Below are 26,589 nucleotides of genomic sequence, written 5' to 3'. Positions count from 1 at the left end.
GTAGCAGTAGTAGTAGTAGTAGTAGTTATGAAAAAAAACAATAACGTAAATAAATAAACGAACAAATCTATATGCAAAAAAAAATCTCGTTCACACACACACACACACACACACACATAATACCAGCCAGCCAGCAGCCTCTCTCCCCTCCCCTCCTCCTCCCTTTATAATACTTCCCTCCCCCTACCTATTCCTCCCTCCCTCCCTCCCTCCTCGTATTTCCTTTCATCATTCAATTCCATGCAGTTTTTCAGTCTGGATCTTCGTTTTGAAAGGAGAGAGAGAGAGAGAGAGAGAGAGAGAGAGAGAGAGAGAGAGAGAGGTGATGCAACTCAAGAGGAAGGCGAGAGTGGAGGGATGAGGAAAGGAAAGAGGGAGGGAGGGAGGAAGGGAAGAGGGAGGGAGAGAATTCAGGACCAGAAAAAGAAGGAGAGGAGTCCCTTGTGCTACCAGGAGGAGGAGGAAGAAGAAGAAGAAGAAGAAGAAGAAGAAAAAGAAGAAGAAAACGAAAACGAAAAAGAAAAAGAAAAAGAAGAAGAAAACGAAAAAGAAAAAGAAAAAGAAAAAGAAAAAGAAGAAGAAGAAACCAAAGTGGGAGAGGAGAAGGAAGAAACCGAAAAGGAGGAGGAGGAGGAGGAGGAGGTGGAGGAAGAGAAGCAGGGTGTAGAAAATACTGAAAAATGTAGTAAGGAGGAGGAAGAAGAAACTGAAAAGGAGGAGAAAGAAGGGGAGGAAGAGGAGGAGGAGAAGGAAGCGGAAATAATCAATAAATAACCAAAGAAAGAAAAAAAAAGCCAAAAACAATTATTATTAAGTGAAAACAGAACAAGTTAAAAGACTCCCATTACTGTCTTCGTATAATTATTTTTTATGGTAACGAAGTAGCTAATTCTACATATTATTCTGGTTCATTATAATTTTGGAGATGATATAGAGGATTGTCCCTATTCTTAAACATATCGTCTCATTTCTACGACTAGCCTCCAAGGTCACAGGGACATGTATTCAACCGGTACTCTTCCTGTTCAATGCGCAGAAGACGTGTAAAACTATCACCAGATCACAAAACCGTTCTTGAAAATCCTTGCAGCTTACACAACAGGGCTTTTTTAATAGGCTAACTGAGGTGGCGATACTTTAAGAATACGAGGAAGAAGGGGAAGGAAGGGGAAGGAAGAAGGAGATAGGAGGATAGTGAATAGGAAGTGATGGAAGAGAGGGTGAAGGAGAGGCAGAGAGAAGGAAAGAGAAGAGAATTAGTATTAAATGAAGGGGGAAATGATGAGAGAGGGGGAAAGAGAAGGATAGAGAAGAGGAAATGAAGGAAGGAAGAGTAAAGAAGAGGCAGAGAGGAGGAAAGAGAAGAGAATTAGTATTAAGTGAAGGAAGAAATAGTGAGAGAAGAGGAAAAGAGAAGAATAGAGAAGAGGAGGATAGAGAAGAAGAGATGAGAGAATGGAGGAAAGAGAGTGAAAATGAGGCAAAGAGAAGAATAGAGGAAGAGGAGGAGAGATGAGGAAGTAGAGGAAGGGAGAGGAGGAGAATATACCAACACCCACCCCCACAATCACCATAACCACCACCATTACCACCACCAACAACCACCACCATTACCACCACCACCAACCACCACCATTACAATCACCACCAACCACCACCACCACGACACCCCCCAAAATGAAATGCGGTAAATTGCTCTTTGACGGGTGTTCCAGTTTTACGTCGTTTTTGTCGCGTCTCGGATTATCGGTTACGCTGTGCAGGATTCTCCCTTTTTTACGGGGCGGAAATTTCGGGGAGGGAGAGGAAGAGGGGCCGAGGGAGAGGAGGGAGAGACAGACGCAACGGAGGAAGGATCTGGAGGGAGGGAGGGAGGGAGGGATCGGTATGAAGGCAAGAAGAGAGAGGAAGGGAGAGGGAGGGAGGTAACATACGAGCTCAGAGCACAGCGACAACTCAGATATCGCCTACCAGTCCCCGCTACCTTTGTGCTTTCCCTTCGCTCCTATAATACCCAGGGCGGACAGGGGCAAGGGGAAGCTATGTGAGGGATGTGGGTAGGGGCTAGTTTTCAGGGCAGGGCAGGGACAGCGTGGGACTTATTGGCAGGGGCGGCAGGGGCGGTGTTTCTTGCCCCTCCCATAAGTCCCAACACCCATGAAAGAGCCGCCAGTTGCCAACACGAAAGGAAAATTTGCTCTCGTTTGAAATGGGCTGCCTCTCTCTCTCTCTCTCTCTCTCTCTTTAACATCGGGATCATATTTTACGATTTTTCCATCTCTTTTTTATTTGTTTTTTTTATTTTTTGTCTTTTCATGCGCTGTTTGCTTGTCCATCATTCGTTCATCTGCGCAGTACGTTCATAATTGTCTACGTCTCTCTCTCTCTCTCTCTCTCTCTCTCTCTTGAGCAAGTTCCGATCAGCTGGAAATTTGGCTTCCCTTTCCTCTCTCCCTCCTCGCTCCCTTCCCTCCCTTGCCCTCCTCTCTCTCTCTCCCTCTCTCTCCCTCCTTCCTGTTACCAAGGGGGACTTCGCATCAAGGGCCGAGGAAACGCAGTACCGTAGAGCGGCGACGCAAAATGAGTCACATGATATATTTCTGTACATGAAAAAAAGCGGCGCCTATTTCTCGCGACATAATGTAAGGGCGTGTTGCGTTAGTAGGTAGTAGTAGTAGTAGTAGTAGTAGTAGTAATAGTAGCTTTTCTTTGTTGTTGATGTTTATTGAAGAGGTGCGGAGGGAGGTGAAGAGCGGAAGTGGGGAAAGAAAGTGAGGTTAGGGAGAGAGAGAGAGAGAGAGAGAGAGAGAGAGAGAGAGAGAGAGAGAGAGAGAGAGAGAGAGAGAGAGAGATAGAAGGAAAGAGAAAAAAACAAGGTAATGGAGGGAGAGAAGAAAGAAAGGGAAAGAGGAAGAGAAGGAGAGACAGAAAGAGAGGGATAAAGAGAAGAGAAGAAGAAAATGAATGAAGGTAAAGTAAAGAAGAGACATATAGAAGGAAAGAGAAAAGAAACAGAAGGAAGGGAGAGAAGGAAGAGGCAGATAAAGTAAGGGAAAGTGAAGGAAGGGAGAGAAGGAGGAAGGAAGAGGCGGAGAGAGGAAGTGGAGGAAGGGAGAGAGAGAGGAAGAGAATCAGGGAGGGATGGAGAGAGTTGGTGACAGGCTGTGGGAGTATTGGTTCAGTGTGTGTGTGTGTGCGTGTGTGTGTGTGAGTGTGAGTGTGTGTGTGTGTGTGTGCTGATTCATCGGTCTTGATATTTGTTATTATTCATGCTTCGTTTGATTTTTCTGTCTGTTTTTTGTCCTTCTCTCTCTCTCTCTCTAATGTGGTGCAAGGAGAGCTTTGGTGCCTCGAATCATCATCATCATCACCATCACCACCATCATCACCACTATCACCATCGTCACCACTACCATCACCATCGCTACTACTACCATCATCACCACTACCATCACCATCACCATCACCATCACTACTACTACTACCATCACCACTATCATCACCATCACCACTACCACCATCGTCACCATCATCATCACCACCACCACCCTTGTCAGCCCACAATGGAGGAGCAGCTGCGTTTCTCATGCGGCCAGGTGGCTTGATTCTCTCTCTCTCTCTCTCTCTCTCTCTCTCTCTGATCCACTGGTACGCACGCTGTAATGTCTGAAATGATTGATGATTATTAATGCAAACATATTAATCATCTTTACTTACTTAATTCCTTGCCTCCATAAATCACAAAATCGTATCACTTTAGCATAATGAACTTTTAACACAACGTAAAGCAACATTATGTCATTGCAAATCTCAACACACACACACACACACACACACACACACACACACACACACACACACCATAGTAATTAGAGTGTTATATACGGTAAGTCACGTAGTATCGCCAACACATACCGTAAAACTGCAAACACCTATCTACTGGTACGTACTACTACTACTACTACTACTACTACTACTACCACCACCACCATCACACTACTAAAACTATCATAGGGTAAGGTCTTCGGGGGCGTGAGTCAACATAACACATTCAACCCCTTTTAAAACAGGATCAAAAACTCCATCTCTGCACCGTCTTTTATCTATTGAGAGGCTGGTTTCTAGGGTCTGTGGGGCTGGGGGCTGCCTATGCGTCGAGCTGCTACTATTCTGAGGCCCGAAGTGTGATAGGGGACGAGCTGGTTTTGCATAGGTGTTGCGTACGTGATTTTTTTTTATAGGATTGGAAGCACCTCAAGGGAACAACATCATCAACAACAACAACATCATCATCATCATCATCATCAACAACAACAACAACAACAACAACAACTCATTACTTTTGTCTTTGTGGGAACAGCGATTAGCGGGCTTTTTTTTATACCTTTTTTGTTGCCCTTGAGCTGTTTCTTTAGCTGTAAAAAACAAAAACAAAAAAAACAAGGTCACTGCGCTGGTCCAGTAAAGAAAATAGAACGAGAGGTCGAAAGGAGACGGGCAATTTCGAATATTACTAAAGTGATGAAACAAACTCTAATAAGGTGATGTTAATAAGGTTCCTGAAGTGAATGAGAAGGATGGGACTCGTAGTAAAGTGCCCATGTTCGATCTTCATTTGTTCTTCCTCGTCATCATCATTTTCTGTCTGTATCATTTCTCTGCAGGATATAAGACTTTCCCAAACGTTTCCATTTGTGTCTGTGCTATGTCATTTTGTGTTTCCAATTCCGATGTAAACGTTCCATATACTTTTTTTTCTTTATTTCATCACATCATCCACTGAACGGCCTTTTCTTGAGTCTATTTTATATCAGTTATTTCCCAGTCTGTCATGAGCTGAGTGTTGCATTAGGGAGAGAGACAGAGTAAGAGAGTGCGAGAGATAGAGTGTGAATGTACATTAGGAAGTTATGTTATAGAGGAGAGGTTAGGTTAGGAGATACTGTGTTAGGAGAAGTTAGGTTAATACGTGAACTTTAGTGTGTTGTGGTTGTATTGCATAGGTCTTGGAGGTAAGGCGCAATAAATGATGAGGTGAGTGTTACATACGTGGAGCTTAAGTGTTGTGGCTGTGTTGTATAGCTCTTGAAAATGAAGTGCAAAACGGGACGAGTTAGTGTTGCATACATGTGTTTTGTTTTGTTGAGTATGGATTTGGAGGTGCAATTGATAAGGTTTCAGTGTCCCATATGTGGGTTTTATTGTTTTGTGGCTTGTGGTTGCATGGATCTTGGGTTAGAGGTGCAATACAGGGCGGGTAAAGTGTTGCATACGTGTGGTTTTGTTGTGTTGATTATGGAGGTCAAACGTAATAGTCTACAGGATGAGCTTAGTGTTGCGACTACTTTCTATGACTCTTGGCTGCTATGTGTGAAAAACTAAGTCAGATTTGGATCTTTCCGGTTATACGAACTATCGATTTTTGGGGTATTTTTACATTTTTTCAATGTATTTTTTTCCGTAGAATCCTAAAATGACAATTTTTTTTTGGAGAAACCAATAGGTAAAAAGTTATTCAACTTTAAAGTTATTTATTCCCTATGTAATACTGAAGAAATGCTAACTTTCATTTTTCCTCTCTTTCAGGTCAAAAATCAAACCTATCCTTTCCAGGTATGTCTTACATTTGATAAAAGAAAGGAAAAATAAAAGTTTGCATTTCTTCAGTAATGCATAGGAAATAAATAACTTTAAAGTTGAATAACTTTTTATCTATCCATTTCTCCAAAAAAACAATGTTATTTTCGGATTCTACGTAAAAAAATACATTGGAAAAATGCAAAAAAAAATAAAAAGTCGATAGTTCGTATAACCGGAAAGACCCTCAGATTTCAGCATTTTATAGCCACGCAGAAAAAAAAAATGCATCCATGGCCTATCACGTCTTACAAACATCAAAATTCGGGACATTATCAAACATTTCTGGAGGTCTGTAACGCTTTTCTGGAGTTTATAATCTCCCGAAAGAGGGGAAGGAGGAAGAGGAGGAAGAAGAAGAAGAAGAGGAGGAGGAGGAGTCATTCCGATCGTTACCTGGGAAGGGCAGCATCAACAGGTTACTGCGTGTGATAGGTTATGATTGTGAGACGTGAGGAGGGGAAAGGGGGACGTGGGGCGTGATGGAAGGGGGAAGGGGGGCGTGATGAAGGGGTGAGGAAAGGTAGGCAAAGGGATAAGGTGGTCATGGGGGCGAGGGGGCGGGGGGGGGGGAGAGCGGTGCATACTGGCCTGCAACAACACACAATAGGGCGGCAGATGTGCGACAAAACCCCGAATTCCGACAGGTAGCAACACGAGTGAGTTCCCAAGGGCGGGTGTTCGAGCCCCGCCGCCAGATGATGGGGTTCCGAGGGCGACCAGGAGGAAGGGAACAAGGGAGGGAGGAAGTGTCTCTCACGCTGGTGGTGGTGGTGGTGGTGTTTGGTGGTGGTATTGTTATCGTTGTTGTTGTTGTTGGTGGTGGTGGTGGTGATGTTTGTGGATGTTGGTTGGGGTGTTAGTGGCAGAGGATGCATAGTAGTAGTGGTGGTAGTGGTAGTAGTAGTAGTGGTGGTGGTAGTGGTTATGGTGGTTGTGGTGATGTTCGTAGTGGTGGTGATGTTGTGGATGTTGGTTGGGGCGTTAGTGGCGGAGGATGCATAGTAGTAGTGGTAGTAGTAGTAGTAGTAGTAGTAGTAGTAGTAGTAATACTAGTAGTGGTGGTAGTGGTTATGGTAGTGGTGATGTTTGTGGATGTTGGTTGGGGCGTTAGTGGCAGAGGATGCAAAGTAGTAGTAGTAGTAGTAGTAGTAGTAGTAGTGGTGGTCGTGGTGATGGTGGTGGTGGAACGTATAAAGACCACGTGGTCGGCTCCGTTCCCCTCCCCCTGTCACCCCAAACACGCCTCCTTCCCTTCACCCCACCCGCCTCCTCCCTCCCTACCCTCCGTCTCCTCGGCCCCTCCCTTTCCTTCCCAGCTTCCTCCTTACCTACCCCCGCCCCCCCCGGCCCCCCCACACCTTGTTTTGCCCTTCAGTAATGCATGTTCCTGTTTTTACCTTCCCCCAATCACTCCCTTGCTTTCAGTTGCGTTGAACCTCTTCCCAGTATTGCCAAAACCGTGTGACCCTCCCATGCTTTCCCTCTCCCCCTCTCTCCATGCCTCCTCTCCAGCCTCAGGCATCTCCCTCCTCCCCCCCTCCTACCCTGCCTCACCCTGTCACCCAGTCCTTAACTATACCAGAGGAAGGAAGGGAGGGAGGGAGCTCAGAGGAAAAGAGGGTCGGGACGGGAGAGAGAGGGACAGGATCAAAATATGTGGAAGAGAGAGGCATGTTGGAGGGATGGAGGGAGGGTCGCGGGAGGGTTGGAGGGAAGGAGAGGCTGGGAGGGAAGCCGGAAAGGACGGAGGAGGAAGAGGAAGATGTAATAATGAAAATGGAGGTGAAATAAGGATGCGAAACCCAGTGATTAGAGGAATAGACGAGACGTGTTGCTCTCTCTCTCTCTCTCTCTCTCTCTCTCTCTCTCTCTGTTGGTCAGGAAGTCAGTTGGGTTGTGGTTTTACGCTAAAGGTCACAACACAACACAAAATAACACAACATTAGCAGGGGAAACTTTTGTATTCATCTAACCTCTCTCTCTCTCACACACACACACACACACACACACACACACACACACACACACATACACAGGGAGAGAGAGAGGAGGTAAGAGGAAAGGAAAGGACCGTAACCAAGGATGAGGGAACGGGACAGAGAGGGAGGGAGGAAGGGAAAGGTGGCGGAGAGAACGAGAAGGAAAGGGAGGAAGGAGGGAAGGAGGGGGATGCTCGCGCTACAGGGGGGTCGAGGAGGGGAGGACGGGTGGTAGAGGGAGGGAGGGAGGGGCAGGAGTTGGGGTGGGAGGAGAGGTAGGAGGGACAGGATTTGGGGCGGGAGGAGAGGTAGGAGGGACGGCCAAGGGAGGGAGGGGCAGGATTTGGGGTGGGAGGAGAGGAAGGAGGGACGGCCAAGGGAGGGAGGGCTCGCCATTTTGCGGGACTCTCTCGATAGCGATGTGGGCAGTTGTTCCCTGGGCGTGGTGGAGAGAGGACGCACGTTCACGGCGCTCCTCGGCCTCACCCACGCTACTTGGAGACATTACCTCACTCGCTGCCTCAACTGTGCTGGTGCTGAACCCGTGACCTGACCCTTGGAACTCTTTACACCCGCGCGCCGCCCTTGCCACCCACGCCACCGTTTTAATAAGGCGGAAATGAGGGCGCGATAACATTAATACGCACATCAGGAAGTATCGCACATTGGGAGGACGAAGACAGACAGACACACTAACACACATCCCACAGGACCTTACAAGTCGGGGTTCCTGCAGATGTCAACGCTACGACTTCGCCTGGGATTTCACCTTCAGCCACGCCTCCTATAGGACCTGTGAGTATCCTTGGTGTCGTTTGGCGCGTCCTGGGGCGGGGTGGGTGCTCCCCTGGGGTGGGCGTGGACGGTGCAGCTGCGACACTCCCCCAGACGGTGCAGGTGGCGGTGAAAGGGACAGAGGGGCGCGGTTCTCAATAGCTGTCTTGTCCTGTCCCCAAGAGGCCGGCCAGCAAGCGGGTGAGGGGAAAAGTGTGTTCTGCGGGGTTAGTTAAAACATAGATTCACTGCATATTAGCGAGGTTAGGTTAGGTTGGATTAAGCTAGGTTGGGTTTTAGGTTAGGTTAGGTTTTATGATATGGTATAATTAAGTTAGCTTTTAGATTAGCATAGGTTAGGTTAGGTTTAATTAAGTCAGGTTTTACGTTAGCATAAGTTAGGTTAGGTTAGTTTTTAGGATAGGTTAGGTTTAATTAGGTCAGATTTTAAGTTAGCATAGGTTAGGGTTAGGTTTGATTAGGTCAGGTTTTAGGTTAGCAGAGGTTAGGTTAAGTTAGCATAGGTTAGATTGTTAGGTTAGCATAAGTTAAGTTAGGTTAGATTTTAGGTTAGCAGAACTACAAACTACTAACTCCCTGACCTACCAAATATATACACGGCAGCCTTCAAACACACCGACACAAAGAGAGGATGACAGCAGGCACGTGAGGTCAGGCTAGCGGAGGCGACAATAGGGTTAGGAGGTTAGCACGATGTCTGAGGCTCATGTTTACCTAAATTACATAAACATTTAAGCCACGAGGAGAAGAACGGAGGGAGAGGGAGGGGGAGAAGCGAGCGTGAGGAAGAAGTCAATCCAAGTGTCAAGCATATGATAAAGAAGTGTTAGTGGCGAGGTTAGTGTAGAAGGAACGATATTTATGAAGTTAGTGAGAAGTTAAAAGTGAGGAGCATACAATAAAGGCCTTAGTGGCGAGGTTAGTGTAGAAGGGAAGACATTTATGAGACTATTGAGTTAATCCCTAATGCATGCGTGTAAACCCTGAAACCATGAGAGGGAGGAACGAGGGAGTGTCAGTGAAGGGAAGGGGGAAGCAGTCGTGAGCAAGCAGAGAGACGGGAGCGGAATCCGTGAGGCGTCAGGCGAGGGAGCAGCAGCAAAGCGTGAATTAACCTGTTGTTATGTAAAGGAAATGATATCCTTCACTCAAGAGGCACGAGGGACTAGGGTGGGGAGAGCGAGGAGGATATTATAGGAGAGGGAAAAGATGGAAGAGAACGAAAGGGGAGTGCAGAGGAGAGTGAGATGACGGATATGTACAAGATCAGGAAACATGGACATGCAGGCAACAGAAAGCCTATTGGCTCATTACGAGGTTGCCCGCTGTGGTGATTTAATCTGCTCGATAGCTACTTGGGGCCTGGGGAGCAGATGAAAGCACCTCAATATTCAGTTCACTCCTGACGCAGTGAAGTGACGGTCGATTCTATATTTGAAGGAGTTGATGGTAATCGCATTTACTACGTCTGAAGAAAGATTGTTCCAGTGGCGGGTGACTGTTTGAAAAGAAACTTCTTCCAATGTCTGTGTTACATCGACTAGACTGAATGGGTAAACCGGAGGCGAGGAAATGGTGGGAGAAGTATGAAAGGGAAGTGCAAACGAGGAGCAGAACGAGACGGAAATGAAAAGCGAAAACGAGAGGGCGAGATGGTGGGAGACGAACGAAAGGGAAGTGCAAGGGAGAGGATGAGAAGGATAGGAAGAGAAGTAGAATCAGGAGGAGAGGTACGAAAGGGGAGTGGAAGAGAAGGAGAATAAACAAACGGATATGAAAGTTGGAGGAGAGGAACGAAAGGGGAGTGGAGGGGAGAGAATGAGAATATGAAAAGTGGAATCAGGAGGTGGGAGAGGAACGGAAGGGAAGTGGAAAAGAGGAGGAGAATGAACAGAGGGAGAGGAACGAAAGGGAAGCGCAGAAAAGGGAAGTACAAACGAGGAGGGGAATGAGACGGATATGAAAAGCAAGATCGCGGGGAGGTGGAGAATGAGGCGGGAAGCGAAGGAGGGGAGGGAGGGAGGCAGCCATGACTCACCAGCGACACTCAGACCCGCTGACCTGATTGTGTTCCCTCCCCGCCCAGGCCCATGGGGAGGAGGGGGCTGCTGGGGAGTTGGGGCAGGGGAGGATAGTGCGCGGGGGGATTAACCTGGGGTACGAGAAGGGAAGGGAATGGGGAGGTGAAGAGGAGGAGGAGGTGGGGGGGTTGAGGGTTGAGGGGGGAAGTCATAAGAGAGAGAGAGAGAGGAAGTAGAAACACAACATAACACAGGGAATAAGGGAAGAATAAGGGAGGAGGAGGATAAGGATAAGGGTGAAGGAGGGGGCTCAGGGAGGTGTGAGGTCACGTGGGAGGGTCAACAGTGGGAGATAGGAGTGGCAGGGGGGAGGGAGATGGGCGCCCCGGGGGAGAAGAGGTATGTGGGCCGTGGGGAGGAGGGTTCGAAGGGGGGAGGAGCATGGGTCTTGAAGCCTCGGCAAAACATGTTAATTTGGTCATATTTATAACTGATGGCGTTTATTTTTCGTTCTCCCTTCCTTTTCTTTCTTTTCCCCTTTTTATTTTCTTTATTTTCCTCTTTTCTTTCATGTTTTCCTCCTGTTCTTCCTCCCTTTCCTCAGCCGCTTTCCTTCTCTTTCCTCTCTTCCTCTTCTTCTTTTTCATGCTTTCCTCCTGTTCTTCTTTTCCCTTTTCTCAGATTCTTTCCTTCTCTTCCTCTTTCCTCTTCTTTCTTTCATGCTTTCCTTCTCTTCCTCTCCCTTTTCCCAGCCTCTTTCCTTATCTTCCTCTCTTTCCTCTTCTCTCCTCCTTTCTCTTATTCTTTCTCATACTTTCCTCCTCCCTCTCTCCTTCTCTTCCTCTCTTGCCTCTTCTTCCTCTTCCTCTTTATTCATCTCTCGTGTCCCTCATGCATCCATTTCCTCCTCTTCCTCTTTCTACCTCTTCCTTTCTCTTTCCTTTTGCTCCTCTTTATCCATTTGTTGTATTCCCCTTTCTTCCCTTCCCTCCTTTTCCCCCTCCTCTCCATCTTCCTCTTTCTCTCTTCATATTTCATTCCTCTTTTCTTTCCTCCCTTCTCTTTTTAGCTCCCTCCCAACCCTCCCTCTCTCATGTTTCCCTTCCTTCCCATCTCTTTCTCCTCCTCTTCCTAGTCCCAACTCTTTCCTACCCATCCCTCTCCATCTCTTTTTCCTCCTCTTCCTCCCCATTTGCCTACCCTTCTCCAGCCTCCATATCTCCTTCCCTTCCTGTCTTCCCCTCCTCCTTACCTCCCTCTCCTTCCCTCCCAGCCTTATCCTTCCTTGCCCACCCTTGCCCACCCTCCCTCCTCCTGCTCCTCCTCCTCCTCTCCCACCCCCTCCTTCCCTTCGTCCCTTCCTCGTGTCTCGCATCCTTCCCTTCTCCCCTTCCCTCCACTTCCGCCATCCTACAGCTGCACTCTTACTAAAATAATCAAAGGGTAGGGGGTGAAGGGAGTCCTGATGGCGCACCTTCCTATAATTAGTGAAGCTTTTTTCGTCAATCCTCATTATCCATCGACGCAGGACTGAGAGGAAGTGACCGACCGACGCGTTGATTCTCGCCTCTTTGGGGTTTTAAAATGCCGTGAGCTAAAAAGTATAGACGTTGGGAGAAGGTATAGAGTCTTGGAAGAACGGTCGAGGGTAAAAACAATGTACGAACGCGTTGATCCTCGCCTCTTTGGGGTTTTAAAATTTCGTGAGCTTAAAATATGAACGTTGGGAAAAGTATAGAGTCTTGGATGAACAGTCGAGGGTAAAAACAATGTACGAACGCGTTGATCCTCGCCTCTTTGGGGTTTTAAAATGCCGTGAGTTAAAAATATAGACGTTGGGGAAAGTAGAGTCTTGGAAGAACGGACCAGGGAAAAAAAAATCTCCGTAGAGGTAGAAGAAAGGAAAGGACTGAAATGACACAAGAAAAAGAAAGGAGTGTCGTGAGCTAAAAGTATAGACGTTGGAAAAGGTATAGAGTCTTGGAAGAACGGTCGAGGGTAAAACAAAATATACGAAGAGGGAGAAATGAAAGAAGGACTGAAATGACATAAGAAAAAGAAATGAGGGCGCCAGAAGATTAAAAATAAAAATAGCCGAAATAATTGACTTTAAAAGAAAACGAGAGTAAGGACGAGGGTGAAATAATCAATCCTAAAAAGGGGAAAAGGAGAGTGACACTGAAATGACGCCATGACTCATTAGAAAAAGAAAGAAAGCGGGTCACCAAATTAAAAATAATTACTGATGAAAAAAATAAATAGGCTTGTATGAAAATTAAGGACGAGGGTGAAAGAGAGAGAACCGATGCAAGGGAGGAGAGGAAAGGAGTGAAGGAGTAATGCTGGGTCTCGACTCACAAGGGAAAAAAAGAAAGTACTAATAGAAAATAATCGACTTAGGAGAATGAAAGTGAGGACGAAGGTGAAAGAGAAAGAACCTATGCAAGGGAGGAGAGGAAAGGAGTGAAGGAGTAATGCTGGGTCTCGACTCACTAGGGAAAAAAAGAAAGTACTCATAGAAAATAATCGACTTAGGAGAATGAAAGTGAGGACGAAGGTGAAAGAGAAAGAACCGATGCAAGGGAGGAGAGGAAAAGGAGTGAAGGAGTTATCTGCGTCTTGACTCACTAGGGCAATAAAGAAGTTGAAAAATAAGTACTAATAGAAAAAAAGAGACTTAGGAGAATGAAAGTGAGGACGAGGGTGAAAGAGAAAGAACCGATGCAAGGGAGGAGAGGAAAGGAGAATTGAAAACTAATCCTACGTCTTGACTCATAAGAGGGAGCGTTAGAGGAAGAATAATGAGTGTTGATGGAAAAAGATAGACTTAGAAGTATGAAAGTGAGGACGAAGGTGAAAGAGAAAACCTATGCAAGAAAGGAGGGGAAAGGAGTGAAAAAGTAATGAAAGAAAAAAAGAAGAGGGAGTGCTAGAGGAGAGAAAAAATGAGTGCTAATAGAAAAAGATAACCTGAAAAACATGAAAGTAAGGACGAAAGTGAAAAAGAAAGAACCAATGCAAGGAAGGAGAGAAAAGGAGAATGAAAAACTAATCCTACATCTTGACTCATAAGAAAAAAGAAAAAGAAGAGGGAGCCCAAGAGGAAGAAGAAGAAATGAGTAATAATGGGAAAAATGGCCTGAAAAGCATGAAAGTAAGGACGAAAGTGAAAGAAAAAGAACCTAACCTAAAGGGGAAAGGAAAGGAGAATGGAGCAACGTCTTGACTCATAAGCAAAGGAAATGAGGGAGTCCAAGAGGAAGAAGAAGAAATGAGTAATAATGGGAAAAAATAGCCTGAAAAGTAGGAAAGTAAGGACGGTGAAAGAAAAAGAACCTAACCTAAAGGGGAAAGGAAAGGAGAATGAAAAACTAATCCTACATCTTGACACATAAGAAAAAAAGGAGAGGGAGAGCTAGAGGAAGAAAAATTGCATACTGATAGAAAAATATAGCCTGAAAAGCATAAAAATAAGGACGAAGATGATAAAAGAACATAACCAAAAGGGGAAAGGAAAGGAGAATGAAAAACTAATCCTACATCTTGACACATAAGAAAAAAAAAGAAGAAAGAGAATTAGTTAGAGGAGGAAAAATGAGTATTGATAGAAAAAGATAGCCTGAAAAGCATGAAAATGAGGACGAAGATAAAAAAAGAACATAACCAAAAGGGGAAAGGAAAGGAGAATGAAAAACTAATCCTACATCTTGACTCATAAGAAAAAAAGGAGAGGGAGAGCTAGAGGAGGAAAAATGAGTATTGATAGAAAAATATAGCCTGAAAAGCATAAAATTAAGGACGAAGATGAAAAAAGAACATAACCAAAAGGGGAAAGGAAAGGAGAATGAAAAACTAATCCTACATCTTGACTCATAAGAAAAAAAAAGAAGAACGAGAATTAGTCAGTTAGAGGAGGAAAAATGAGTATTGATAGAAAAAGATAGCCTGAAAAGCATAAAAATAAGGACGAAGATGAAAAAAGAACCTAACCATAAGGGGAAAGGAGAGGAGAGTGAAGGACAGGACGCGTCTGGAGTCACACACAAAAAATAGGCGCCAGAGGAAGGGAAAAAAAAAGGTTAAAAAAAAAAGAAAAACATAGACGTGTCGTAGCATAAGACCAGTTTTTCCTTAGCAAGCAAATAATGTTGACACCACAAACACATAACGCCTCCACGACGCTTTTTATGATACTATGACCCTAAACATGTGTCGAGAGAGAGAGAGAGAGAGAGAGAGAGAGAGAGAGAGAGAGAGAGAGAGAGAGAGGGGGGGGAAAATGGGTAAAAGCGTCGAATAAAGAGAGCAAAAAGAGTTAGAGGAAAAAGGAGAACAAGTAGAAAGAGAAGAAGGCAAATGAGAAGAAAAAGGAGAGAGAGAGAGAGAGAGAGAGAGAGAGAGAGAGAGAGAGAGAGAGAGAGAGAGAGAGAGAGAGAGAGGCAACGCTGTGAGTTTAAAAAAAATTATAAGGACCAGCAGAAGGACATTGAGGAACATATAGATAAGGAAATGACAAGTAGGAAGAAAAGGATAAGGGAATTGGAGGATAAGGATCACGAAGATGGAAGAGGATCAGAATAGGATCGAGAACATAAGTGTAGGATTAAGTGAGAGCTGGTAATAAATGGGATGAATAGGAGTGAGTTAAAGACGACTGAATCCTATTGAATCCTTTAGACTGAACTGAGAGGAGGCGGATGAAGAAGAGGATAAAAAGGAGGAGGATAAGAAAAGGATCAGATACCATATAATGAATGACACGATAGAGATGATGAATACGAGGGAGTGAAGAGAAATGAACACTTGTCGGAGGAGGGAACGTGAATCACAATAAGGAAAAAAAAAAGGAGTGAAAAGAAAGTATTGGGTTGTAGTAATGCTGTCAACAAAAAACGGAGAGAGAGAGAGAGAGAGAGAGAGAGAGAGAGAGAGAGAGAGAGAGAGAGAGAGAGAGAGAGAGAGAGAGAGAGAGAGAGAGAGAGGGGAAAATGGGTAAAAGCGTAGAATAAAGAAAGCAAAAAAAGGAGTTAGAAGAAAAAGGAGAACAAGTAGAAAGAGAAGGCGAATGAGGAGAAAAAGAAGAAAAGAGAGAGAGAGAGAGAGAGAGAGAGAGAGAGAGAGAGAGAGAGAGAGAGAGAGAGAATTATATAGGTAGTGAATATTTCGGACCAAGGATGAAGGAGAGAGCGCAAAAATACAGATAAACAAAAGAAGATCGGGAGTTAAAAAAAATATTGGGTTGTAATAATGAGGGACAGAAATGAAAGATAAATAAAGATTGTGAATATTAACGAATTAGAATGAGTTAGGACTTAAAAATGAAGGCACAAGAAGGAAAAGAGTACTTCGGAGAGGAATGTAAAGAAAGAAAATGGGACACAGTAGTGGAATGCGTAGACAGTATAGATGACAGAACAGACTATAGATAACGATGTCACTTATAGAGATGAGTTAGGGCTTTAAAAATGAAGGCAGGTGGAGGAAAAAATTACGGAGAGGAGTGTAAATAAAGAAAATGGGACAGTAGTGGATTGCGTAGATATTATAGATGACAGAACAGACTATAGATAATATGACACTTATAGAGATGAGTTAGGGCTTTAAAAATGAAGGCAGGTGGAGGAAAAAATTACGGAGAGGCGTGTAAATAAAGAAAATGGGACAGTAGTGGAATGCGTAGATAGTATAGATGACAGAACAGACTCTAGATAATGATGTCACTTAGAGAGATGAGTTAGGGCTTTAAAAATGAAGGCAGGTGGAGGAAAAAATTACGGAGAGGAGTGTAAATAAAGAAAATGGGACAGTAGTGGATTGCGTAGATAGTATAGATGACAGAACAGACTCTAGATAATGATGTCACTTATAGAGATGAGTTAGGGGTTTAAAAATGAATGGAAGAGAAGGAAAAACGTATTACGGGGAGGAATGTAAATAAAGAAAATTGAACAGTAGTGGATTGCATAGGTATATAATGAGAACAAAAAACGTGAGATAATGGTGACACTTATAGAGATGAGTTAGGGCTTTAAAAATGAATGGAAGAGGAGGAAAAAAGTACTACGGAGAGGAATGTAAAGAAAGAAAACGGGTCAGTGGTGGATTACGTCATTAACAGAGATGAAAGGACAGAGATAGTAGATAATGATACTCAGGATGGTGAATGCGAGGGAGTTAGGGATGAGTGAGCGCCTGATAATGAATACAAGAAGAGGAAATGGAGGTCGGTGAAGGAGGAAGTGCTGGACGTGAGAAGGATGGACAACACGGTGATGATAAAGAAGAGGAAGAAGAGGATGAAAATAGAGGAAGTGACGAACGCAGAGAATTAAGCGAACGGACGAGTGATTGGCGATAAAGGAAAATGAGAAAATAATAAGCAATGAGCAGGAAGGAGAGAGGTAAAGGAAGTAACAGAAAACATACCGATAAGGAAGAGGAGGAGGAGGAATAAGGACACAAATATTAATGACTGATAATAAGGGAAGAGAAAATAATACTTCAGAATAGCAATAGATAGGAAGGAGAGGAGGAAAAGGAAGTAACAGACAACATACCGATAAGGAAGAGGAGGAGGAGGAATAAGAACACAAATATTAATGACTGGTAATAAGGGAAGAATAGAAAATACGAAGAAAATAAGAACTTCAGAATAGCAATGAGCAGGAAGAAGAGGAGGAAAAGGAAGTAACAGAAAACATACCGATAAGGAAGAGGAGGAGGAGGAATAAGGACACAAATATTAATGACTGATGATAAGGGAAGAGAAAATAATACTTCAGAATAGCAATAGATAGGAAGGAGAGGAGGAAAAGGAAGTAACAGAAAACATACCGATAAGGAAGAGGAGGAGGAGGAATAAGAACACAAATATTAATGACTGGTTATAAGGGAAGAATAGAAAATACGAAAAAGAAAATAACTTCAGAATAGCAATGAGCAGGAAGGAGAGGAGGAAAAGGAAATAAGACAATATAGCGATAAGGAAGAGGAAGAGGAGGAAAAAGAACATGATTATTAATAAATGTCGATAAGAGAAATACGAAAACACGAATGAGAAAATGAGAACATATAGCAATAGACAAGAAGAAGAGGAGGGAAACTGGAAAAAGAAGCAATAGACGTAATAAAAGGAATTGACCAAGAGAATATAAGTGATTGGCGATAAGGAAAGAAGATAAAACAAATGAGAAACTAAGAATAGAATATCAATAACCAGGAGGAGGAAGAGGAAGTGACGAGGATAAAAATAATTGATGATATGAGAGGAAAAAAATAAAGGGAGTTAGATGATAGTGAGAAAAATGGAGGATGATAAAGGGAGGGAGATGAAAAGGAGGGAGAAGAGAAAAAGATATAAAAACAAGAAAAGAAGGAAGAAAGTAAAAAGCGAAGAAAGGAAATAAAGAGGAAACGGGGGATTAGAGGAAGAAAGGAAGAGGTTGATGGAGGAAGAAAAAAAAGAAAGAGGATTAAGGAAGTAACAAAGAGAGAAATATGGAAGAAATAAAAGAGGAAGGAAGAAGAAAACGAGGAAAAGAGAGGAAGGAAGGGAGGAGATGGGACAGACGAAGAAAGAAAAAGAGAAAAAGAAAGAAAATGAGAGGCAACGGAATGAGAAGAGGAGGAAAAAGAGAGACAGGAAGAGGACATGGAGGAGACAGAGGTAGGAAGAAAAGAGGAAGAGGGAGGGAGGGGGGGAAGGGGTAGGGGGGGAGGGACAGAGAGAAACACCTGGACAGATCATTTTCTACCTGGCATTTAGGTTCCTGCCCGGGGGGGGGGGGGGGGGAAGGGGGGGGGGGGTATATTACGAAAGTGTGGGAAGAGAAGGGAAAGAATGGAGGAGTGAGCGAAGAGGAAGAGGATGCGTAATGGGAATTTTACTGTTTTAGAGAGAGAGAGAGAGAGAGAGAGAGAGAGAGAGAGAGAGAGAGAGAGAGAGAGAGAGAGAGAGAGAGAGTAAATAAAACAAAAAAATTACAAAGAATATACGAATGCTAACTTGAAAACAACAACAATAAGAATAAAAATAAGAAATAATAATAATAATAATAATAAGAAACTATAACACACACACACACACACACACACACACACACACACACACACACACACACACACACACACACACTTATTCATCATTCATTCATTCATTCATATTCAGTGGACCAACCTCTCCCCCCTCTCCCTCTCCCTCCCTAAAAAAAAGAACAAGGAAGAAAGAATGAAAGGAAGGGAGGGAGAGAGAGAGGAAGGAGGAAAAAATAGATCGTGGGAAATAGGAAGAAAAAGATTAGGGAGGGGAGGAAAAAAAGAGCATGGGAAGATGTGTAGCGGAAAGGGTGGCGGGTGGCTTAGAGGAGAGAGAGAGAGAGAAAAAAAAAAAAAAAGAGAGAGGAGGAAAGGGTAGAGGGCAAAAAAAAAGGAGAGCTGAAGATGAAGGGAAGAGGGAGAGAGAGGAGGGGAAAAAAGTGGAGGAAGAAGATATACGAGACAAAAAAGAAAGGGGAGAGAGAGAGAGAGAGAGAGAGAGAGAGAGAGAGAGAGAGAGAGAGAGAGAGAGAGAGAGAGAGACTCTCTCTCTCTCTCTCTCTCTCTCTCTCTCTCTAGCTATCCATCTATCTATCCTTTTGTCCCCTCCCTCCTATCTTTATCTAGGATTATCTGCGTCTATTCTTCCTTTCATTTATCTCTTCCTATTCGTGACATAGAGATGCTATCGAATCCTCCTCCTCTCGTCCTCCGCCCCCCAACAGGTTCTGGTAGCGATTGATCCTTTGTCCACGGTCTCATCAGGCTTGGATCCTCTATAGAGCCGCCTGAATCGATTTGTTGGAGCGTTCGATGCCATTATGTACGAGTTCGGGGCATGTGTATTAGCGGGGCATAGTGTGTTCTTGGGTTATGTTGACATGTAGATTCTTGTAGTTCTTGAAATTATTAAGTAAATTCACCAATAGATTATAAATAAGAGAGAAAATGGGGTAGACAAGCTTCCTTTCCCTTCTCTTTTTCTTCTTCTAATTCCTCCATGTCATATTATCCTTCCTTCCATCTCTACTTCATCTTCTTTTTCTTCCTTCGTTTCCTTCCTGTCTTGTCTTCCTCTCTCCATCCCCTCCTCTTCCCCTTTTTTTTTCCTTTCGTTTCCTTTCCTTTCTTTTCCTCTCTTTCTCATCCATCTACATCTCTTCTTAACCCTCTTCCTCTTTTTCTCCCTTCGTTCCCCCTATTCCTTCTTTCGCTTCCTCTTTTCTCCCTCCATATCCTGCCGTTTCTTATCTTCCTCTTCCTTCCTTCGTCCCTTCCCCTTCGTCTCTCCTTCCTTTTCTTTCTTATTCCATCCCGTCCCCTTTTCCATACTTCTCTTTTTTCCCATTATTTCCTCCTCTTCTTTCTCTTCTTTGTCTTCCTCTCCTTTTCTTCCCTCCGTCCACTTCATCCTCCTTCCTTCCTTTCTTCTCTTCTCTCTTCTCGTCCTCTTTCCTCTCTCCATCTCCTCCCCCTTCCTTCCTTGGCCTCCTAGTCATTCTTACCTTTTTTCACTAACGTTGACATAAAACCCATCTGAAGACCTTGAAACAACAAGAACGAAGCACATAATAATAAACACGAGTAAAGGAGACGGAACCCGGAAAACGAAAAGGGAGCAAAAACGCCGCGTCACGAGCGTTCTTCTCCTACCTTGGTGCAATAACAATAAATTACGGAAAACAAAGGAATATCGTATCGTCTGTTCTTGTTTGCTTGGTGGCGGACGAGGAAGAAAATGGGTCGTGTGTTCGTATCTCCTTCAGGTTTTGCAGAAGTAACCTAAACTACAAGAAAAGAAGAGGAGGAAATAAACGGAGAGAAAATAGGAAGAATATAAGAAGGGAAGAGGATTTTTGGAGATAAGAGGAAAAGCAGGATTTAAGTCTCACACAAGAAGTAACTCAAACTAAAAAAAATAAGAGGAGGAAATAAAGGGAGATAAAAAGAGGAAGAGTATGAAAGAAGGAAGGAGAAAGTGAAGCAAAGAGAAAGAGGGAAGGGATGGAGAAAGGGAGAAAAAGAAAAAAGAGTATAAGAAAAGGAGGAGGATAGTGGAGAAAAGAGGAAGAGGAGGAAGGGGGAGGATAAAGGGATGATGATGAAAGAAGGAAATAGATAGCGAAGCAAAGATGAAGAGGGAAGAGTTAATAAATGATAAGACGAAGAAGAAATTATACAAAACAACAACCACCAAGAAATATAATGAGATTTGGGGTTGTTATCCCTTCACGTCTCGCAGCACACACAACATCAACTAATAATAATAACAATAATAATAACAGTAACAACAACAACAACAACAACAACGACCTTCAACCAGTAGCACATAATGGTCTCGATACAAGTATTCAGGTCGTCCTCTCGAAGCCTTGACGAGGGTGATGCAACGAAAGCCTTGTTGAGTGATGTGTGATGTGTTATACGGGCGAAGGGGAGAGGGGGGGGGGTGTAGAGAGAGAGGGAGGAAGGAAAGAAAGAAAGATAAGGGAAGAAAGAAAGGGAAAGAAGGAAGGAAGGAAGAAAGATAGACAGATAGAAAAACAAAACAAAAGGCGGCGGGGGGGGGGGGGGGTAGAGAGAGAGAGGAAGGAAGAAAGATAGATAGAAAAACAAAAAAAGGCGGGGGGGGGGGGGTAGAGAGAGAGGGAGAGGGGGGAAGGAAAGAAAGAATGAAGGAAGAAAGAAAGAAAGAAAGAGAAATAGATGGCTAGATAAAAATAAATAAAAAAAAAAAAACAAAAGAAATGAGTTATAATGGTCGTAAGAAAATAGAGAGAGAGAGAGAGAGAGAGAGAGAGAGAGAGAGAGAGAGAGAGAGAGACGAGTTATAATGCTCGTAAGAACAGAGAGAGAGAGAGAGAGAGAGAGAGAGAGAGAGAGAGAGAGAGAGAGAGAGAGAGAGAGAGAGAGAGAGAGACGAGTTATAATGCTCGTAAGAACAGAGAGAGAGAGAGAGAGAGAGAGAGAGAGAGAGAGAGAGAGAGAGAGAGAGAGAGAGAGAGAGAGAGAGAGAGAGAGAGAGAGAGAACTAACAATGTAAAAATTACTGCAAGAATGAATTACACAAGTAAGACAAACATCACCAACAGAGAGAGAGAGAGAGAGAGAGAGAGAGAGAGAGAGAGAGAGAGAGAGAGAGAGAGAGCTGTGGGCATGACTCGAGATGACTGGCAGCTTCCGGCAGGTGAGGACGAATAAATAAATGAATAAATAAATAAAGAAAAGTGAAGAAAAAAAATATATAAATGCCACTACCTCTGTGTCCTTGTTCGCGTCCTCCTTTGTCTCATCATCATCATTTATTATTATTATTATTATTATTATTATTATTATTATTATTATTATTATTATTATTATTGCTATTGTTTTTATTTAGGTCTTGGTCTGTCTTATATAAAAAGCAATGAGGAATTTCCAGCGTGGTGTCAGATGGCAATTTTTTTTTCTCATCTCTCCATCTCATCACATTTCTTATCCCTTTCCTCTTTTCCTCCCTTCGTTTTTCTTTTTTTCCCATTCCCTCCTCTTCCATATTCTCTTCCTCCTTTCTTCTTTCGTTTCCTTCCCTTCCCTTCCTTCTCTTCCTCATTTTTCTCTCCATTCCCTCGTCTTTCTTATCCTCTTTCTCTTTTTCTCCCTTCGTCTCCTCTCTTTTTCCCGTTCCCTCCTCTTCCATATTCGCTTCCTCTCTTCTCCTTTCGTTTCCTCCCCTTCCCTTCCTTCTCTCTCTCATTTCTCCCTTCGTTTGTTCTTTTTTTCATTTTCTCCTCTTCCATATTCTCTTCCTCTCTTCTCCCTTCGTTTCCTTCCCTTTCCTTCCTTCTCTTCCTCATTTCTCCCTCCATTCCCTCGTCTTTCTTATCCCCTTTCTGTTTTCCTCCCTTTCTTTTCCTCTTTTCAATTCCCTTTCTTCCCATATTCTCTTCCTCTCTTCTCCTTTCGTTTCCTCCCCTTTCCTCCCTTTTCTCTCATTTCTCCCTCCATTCCCTCGTCTTTCTCTTTTCCTCCCTCCCTCGTCTCCCTCCTCCCTTAATATTCTTGTCAAATCGCTGTACACAAAGAGAGGAAGGAAGTCTGGGCGAGTCATTTGTTCCTTCGTTAATGCAATGCGTCCACAAGCTCTTTCCTGATCCACGTGGGCGCAAGGAAGAGTCTAGTTAGAAAAAAAAATACACATTAGCTCTATATTAGGTTCCCAGTAATTGAATATATACATTAATAGGGGGGTTTTGTGAGGGGTGGTTAGTGAATCGCCTGCCTGGATGTGTGTATGGGTGGAGGGCGTCGGAGGTGGTAGAGGAGGGAGAGTTAAGGGATGTCATTAGGAAATGCCAGACCACGTGAAGATGGAGACGGGGAGGAGTAGGAAAAAGATTAAAGAACACCTGGAGGAAAAAAGAAATAGAGGAGAACTTAAGGGCGTCAGGATTCTGGGAACACCTTTAATTAATGTAGTGGGTGAAAGGGAAGAGGAAGCAAAGGGGAGGAAGTGAGGTTGGAATGGGTGTATATGAAAGTATGTTGGTCAGGCTTATGGAGTATATTAATGGGGGAGGGATGAAAATGTAGTGGGTGAAAGGGGAGAGGAAGCAAAGGGGTGGAAGTGAGGTTGGAATGGGTGTTAATGGGTGTATATATGAAGGTATGTTAGTCAGTTAAGATAAAAAATGATAACTCCATAACCGTTTACCCGTATCAGTATATAGCCAGGGAAGGGAAGGGGAGGAGAGGGAAGGGAAGGGAAGGAAGGGGAAGAGAAGGGAAGGGTAGGGAAGGGGGAAGAGAAGGGGAAGGGTAGGGCAGGGAAGGAAGGGGAAGGGAAGGGGAGGAGAGGAGAGGAGAGGGAAGGAAAGAGAAGGGAAGGGAAGGAAGAGAAGAGAAGAGAAGGAAGGGAAGGGTAGAGAAGGGAAGGAAGAGGAAGAGAAGGGAAGGGAAGGAAGGGGAAGAGAAGAGGAAGGGAAGGGAAGGGAAGGGAAGGGAGGGGAAGGGAAGGTGTTAGGATAAGATGAAGGGTATACTCACTTAATCCTTTACTATATACATTCTAAAAAAAAAACATCCTAAATCATCATATTCTAACAAAGGCAAGGCGAGGAAAGGGAAGGAAGGGAAAGAGAAGGGAAGGGAAGGAAGGGAAGGGAAGGGAAGGGAAACAAGATATAACAAGTTTTGCTGATATCCTTTACTTGCGTGTGAGATAACAATAACAAAGCGTTGAATCTCGGTACATAATTCATAAAGTGTTAGTGTTGATTTGATGATTAAAACCCCGCTGAGTGCTGGACCATTATTTTCTTTGTATTATTATTTGCGGTTTTCCTCCTTCCTTTACAGTTATTTGCTCTCCTTTCCTGCCACACAGCACAACACACTTTCAGCACGACGAGTAACCAATGTTTTGATGCTTTTAATATCACACATTTACTCCTTCCATGTACTATTACGTGAGAGAGAGAGAGAGAGAGAGAGAGAGAGAGAGAGAGAGAGAGAGAGAGAGAGAGAGAGAGAGAGAGAGAGAGAAGGATGTTGTGTGTTGGGAGATGTGACGGGAGAATGATGTAGTGAGGTGTGAGGTCATGATGGTCCCGTATGAGTGATGCTGTGATGACTCTAAATCTGAATGGCCATAGTGGGATGCTGTATGATGTTAAAATATGCCGAGAGTGTATCATCTTGCTCTGGGTATGAGGTATGAGGTATGAGGCCCTTTTTCTCATACGCTCTCGGCTCTCACCTACCCTTCCCTTCTCTTCCCCTTCCTTCCCTTCCCTTCCTTTGCCTTCCCTTCCCGGGCTATATATTGATGCTGCTAAACGGTTTCGGAGTTATCATATTTTGCCTTAACACACTTCCAAAGGTCACAAAGGAGATTAATCGGGTTCTCATGAGTGGTTTTGACATCCATGGTCCAGAAACCTTGTCAAATTATCACTAGGCTCATAAAACTACCCATTGAAATACTTACACATAACCTGGTTCTCATGAGTGGTTTTGAGATCCATGGTCCAGAAACCTTGTCAAATTATCACTAGGCTCATAAAACTACCCATGAAAATACTTACACATAACCTGGTTCTCATGAGTGGTTTTGACATCCATGGTCCAGAAACCTTGTAAAATCTTCACTAGGCTCACAAAACTACCCATGAAAATACCCACACATAACCTCTACTAAAGCTTTACCAAAATGTAGGAGTAATAGGGCTATATTTTTAAACATTCTTGTGCCCAATCTCACATATTTGACGAGGCTTTCATGAGAGTTTGGGTCATTTCCTTGGGTAGTTTTATGACCCTGGTGGTAGACTGACCCTTCTTCTGTACCATGAACCTAAAAACACATTCGTTAGAATTCGGTTGATCTCATTTTTGGCCTTTGAAAGTAGTTGATGTGGGAGGTGAAAGCGTTTAATTAACAATACCAGCCTTAGCCCTGAAGTGTTTGAGAATATGTGATTTAGTATGTGGGGGGGTGAGAACAGTGAGGAGGTGACTGTGTGTAGTGTAATATATAACGAAATAAGGATGTGATGATTCTAAGATGACTGCATAATATAGTGTGATGTGTGAGTGCGTTATCCTATACTGGCTATGTTATGCTGTGCTATGTAGAAGTATGTGAAATTCGAGGAGGTGGTTCTGTGGTATAAGATCTGACTTCAATGTGATATCAGATACACCGGGTATGTGATGCGTTATATTATGGGAGAAAGGAAACTATGTAGAGGTGGTGGGTGTTGGCTGGTGTGAGTGTGAGTTGTATTTCGTGTTGGGCTCAGAAGGGAATGCACCGTGGAATGACTGTGTGTGTGTGTGTGTGTGTGGTAGGCGAAGGGTCAAGCGTGAACTGACCACCTTAACCCATCGCCCACACCCACCGCCACCCACAAGAACCTTCACCAACACTCCCCGACACCACCACCACCACCATCACCGTCACCACCATCACCACCTCCATCACAACACCACTACCAAAGTCACAACCACTTCATAGGACAGTAAAGACAAACATCGTTATACCTTTACAAATGTCTGATAGATAGATATACAGGTAGATAGATAGATAGATAAATAGGCGGATGGATAGATAAATAGATGGATGAATAGATAGAAAAATAGACAATTGAAGGGAATCGTCGGTGATTTTACCATACAAAAAGTCCTTGACGAGAGAGAGAGAGAGAGAGAGAGAGAGAGAGAGAGAGAGAGAGAGAGAGACTTTAGGCCCAAATACTCCTAAATCCCAGCCCGCGTCACCACAGCCGACCCTTTCATTTAGGACAAGAAAAAAAAAAAGAACTGAGAGAAAAAGGAAAAAGAGAAACGAGGAGAGGAAGATTCACCGCCTTAGAAAGATAATTGCCTGCCCCGAAGCCTATCCAATTTAGAGAGAGAAAAGGAGAAGAAAAAATATATATAAATCGCCATCTTTTTCTTCTTTTTCTTTTACAGTTTTGATAATCCATTTTATTTTATTTATTTTAACATTACTTTAACCTTTTCTCCACTCCTTTCTTGCACTTTCTGATAATCAAACTTGTATATTTATTTCTTATACGAGCTTTTCTCCTTTTTTTCATTTTCCACTAATCCACTTTTTTATTCTTTTTCTCCTTTTTTTAACGGTTTTGGTAATCCATTTTTTTTATTTATTTCTACTTAACCTTTTCTCCCTCCTTTTTTGCCCCTTTTGATAATCCAACTTTATATTTATTTATTTACTTATTATACGAACGCTTCTTTTATTTTTTTCACTTTCTACTCACCTTTTTCATTTATTTCTTCATCACCTCAACCTTTTTTTTAAGTATTTTTTGCCTCCTTTTGATAATCCAACTTTTTTTAATTTCTCATACGAACGTTTTTTTTTTTTTTTTCACTTTCCAGTAATATACATTTTTTTATGCATTTCTACATCACCATATTTTTCTTCTCCCTTTTTTATTGTCTCCTCTGATAATCCAACTTTTTTTTGTTTTATTTAATTCTTATACGAACGCTCATTTTTTTTCCACTTTCCACTAATCCACTTTTTTCATTCATTTCTTCGTCACCTTCAACCTTTTTCTCCCCTCCTTTCTTGCACTTTTTGATAATCCAGCATTTTTTCATTTTAT

General features: G+C 43.3%; 1 long non-coding RNA gene across 2 annotated transcripts in view; it reads left to right on the top strand.

The window, feature by feature from the left end:
* The window catches only part of LOC126984050 (uncharacterized), a 71,615-nt gene that overhangs the window by 33,056 nt on the left and 11,970 nt on the right, over positions 1-26,589 (top strand). Inside the window, exon 1 of one of the 2 annotated variants that reach the window (XR_007736373.1) lies at positions 7,945-8,414. The exons of the other annotated variant lie outside the window; for it this stretch is intronic. This is a non-coding gene — a long non-coding RNA (uncharacterized LOC126984050). Of the gene's footprint in view, positions 1-7,944; positions 8,415-26,589 lie in introns of those variants that run through there. 2 annotated transcript variants of the gene reach the window in all.

The sequence above is a fragment of the Eriocheir sinensis genome, chromosome 55, assembly GCF_024679095.1.
Source record: "Eriocheir sinensis breed Jianghai 21 chromosome 55, ASM2467909v1, whole genome shotgun sequence".
Classification (NCBI taxonomy): Eukaryota; Metazoa; Arthropoda; class Malacostraca; order Decapoda; family Varunidae; genus Eriocheir; species Eriocheir sinensis.
This window is presented reverse-complemented; position numbering and strand designations above follow the sequence as displayed.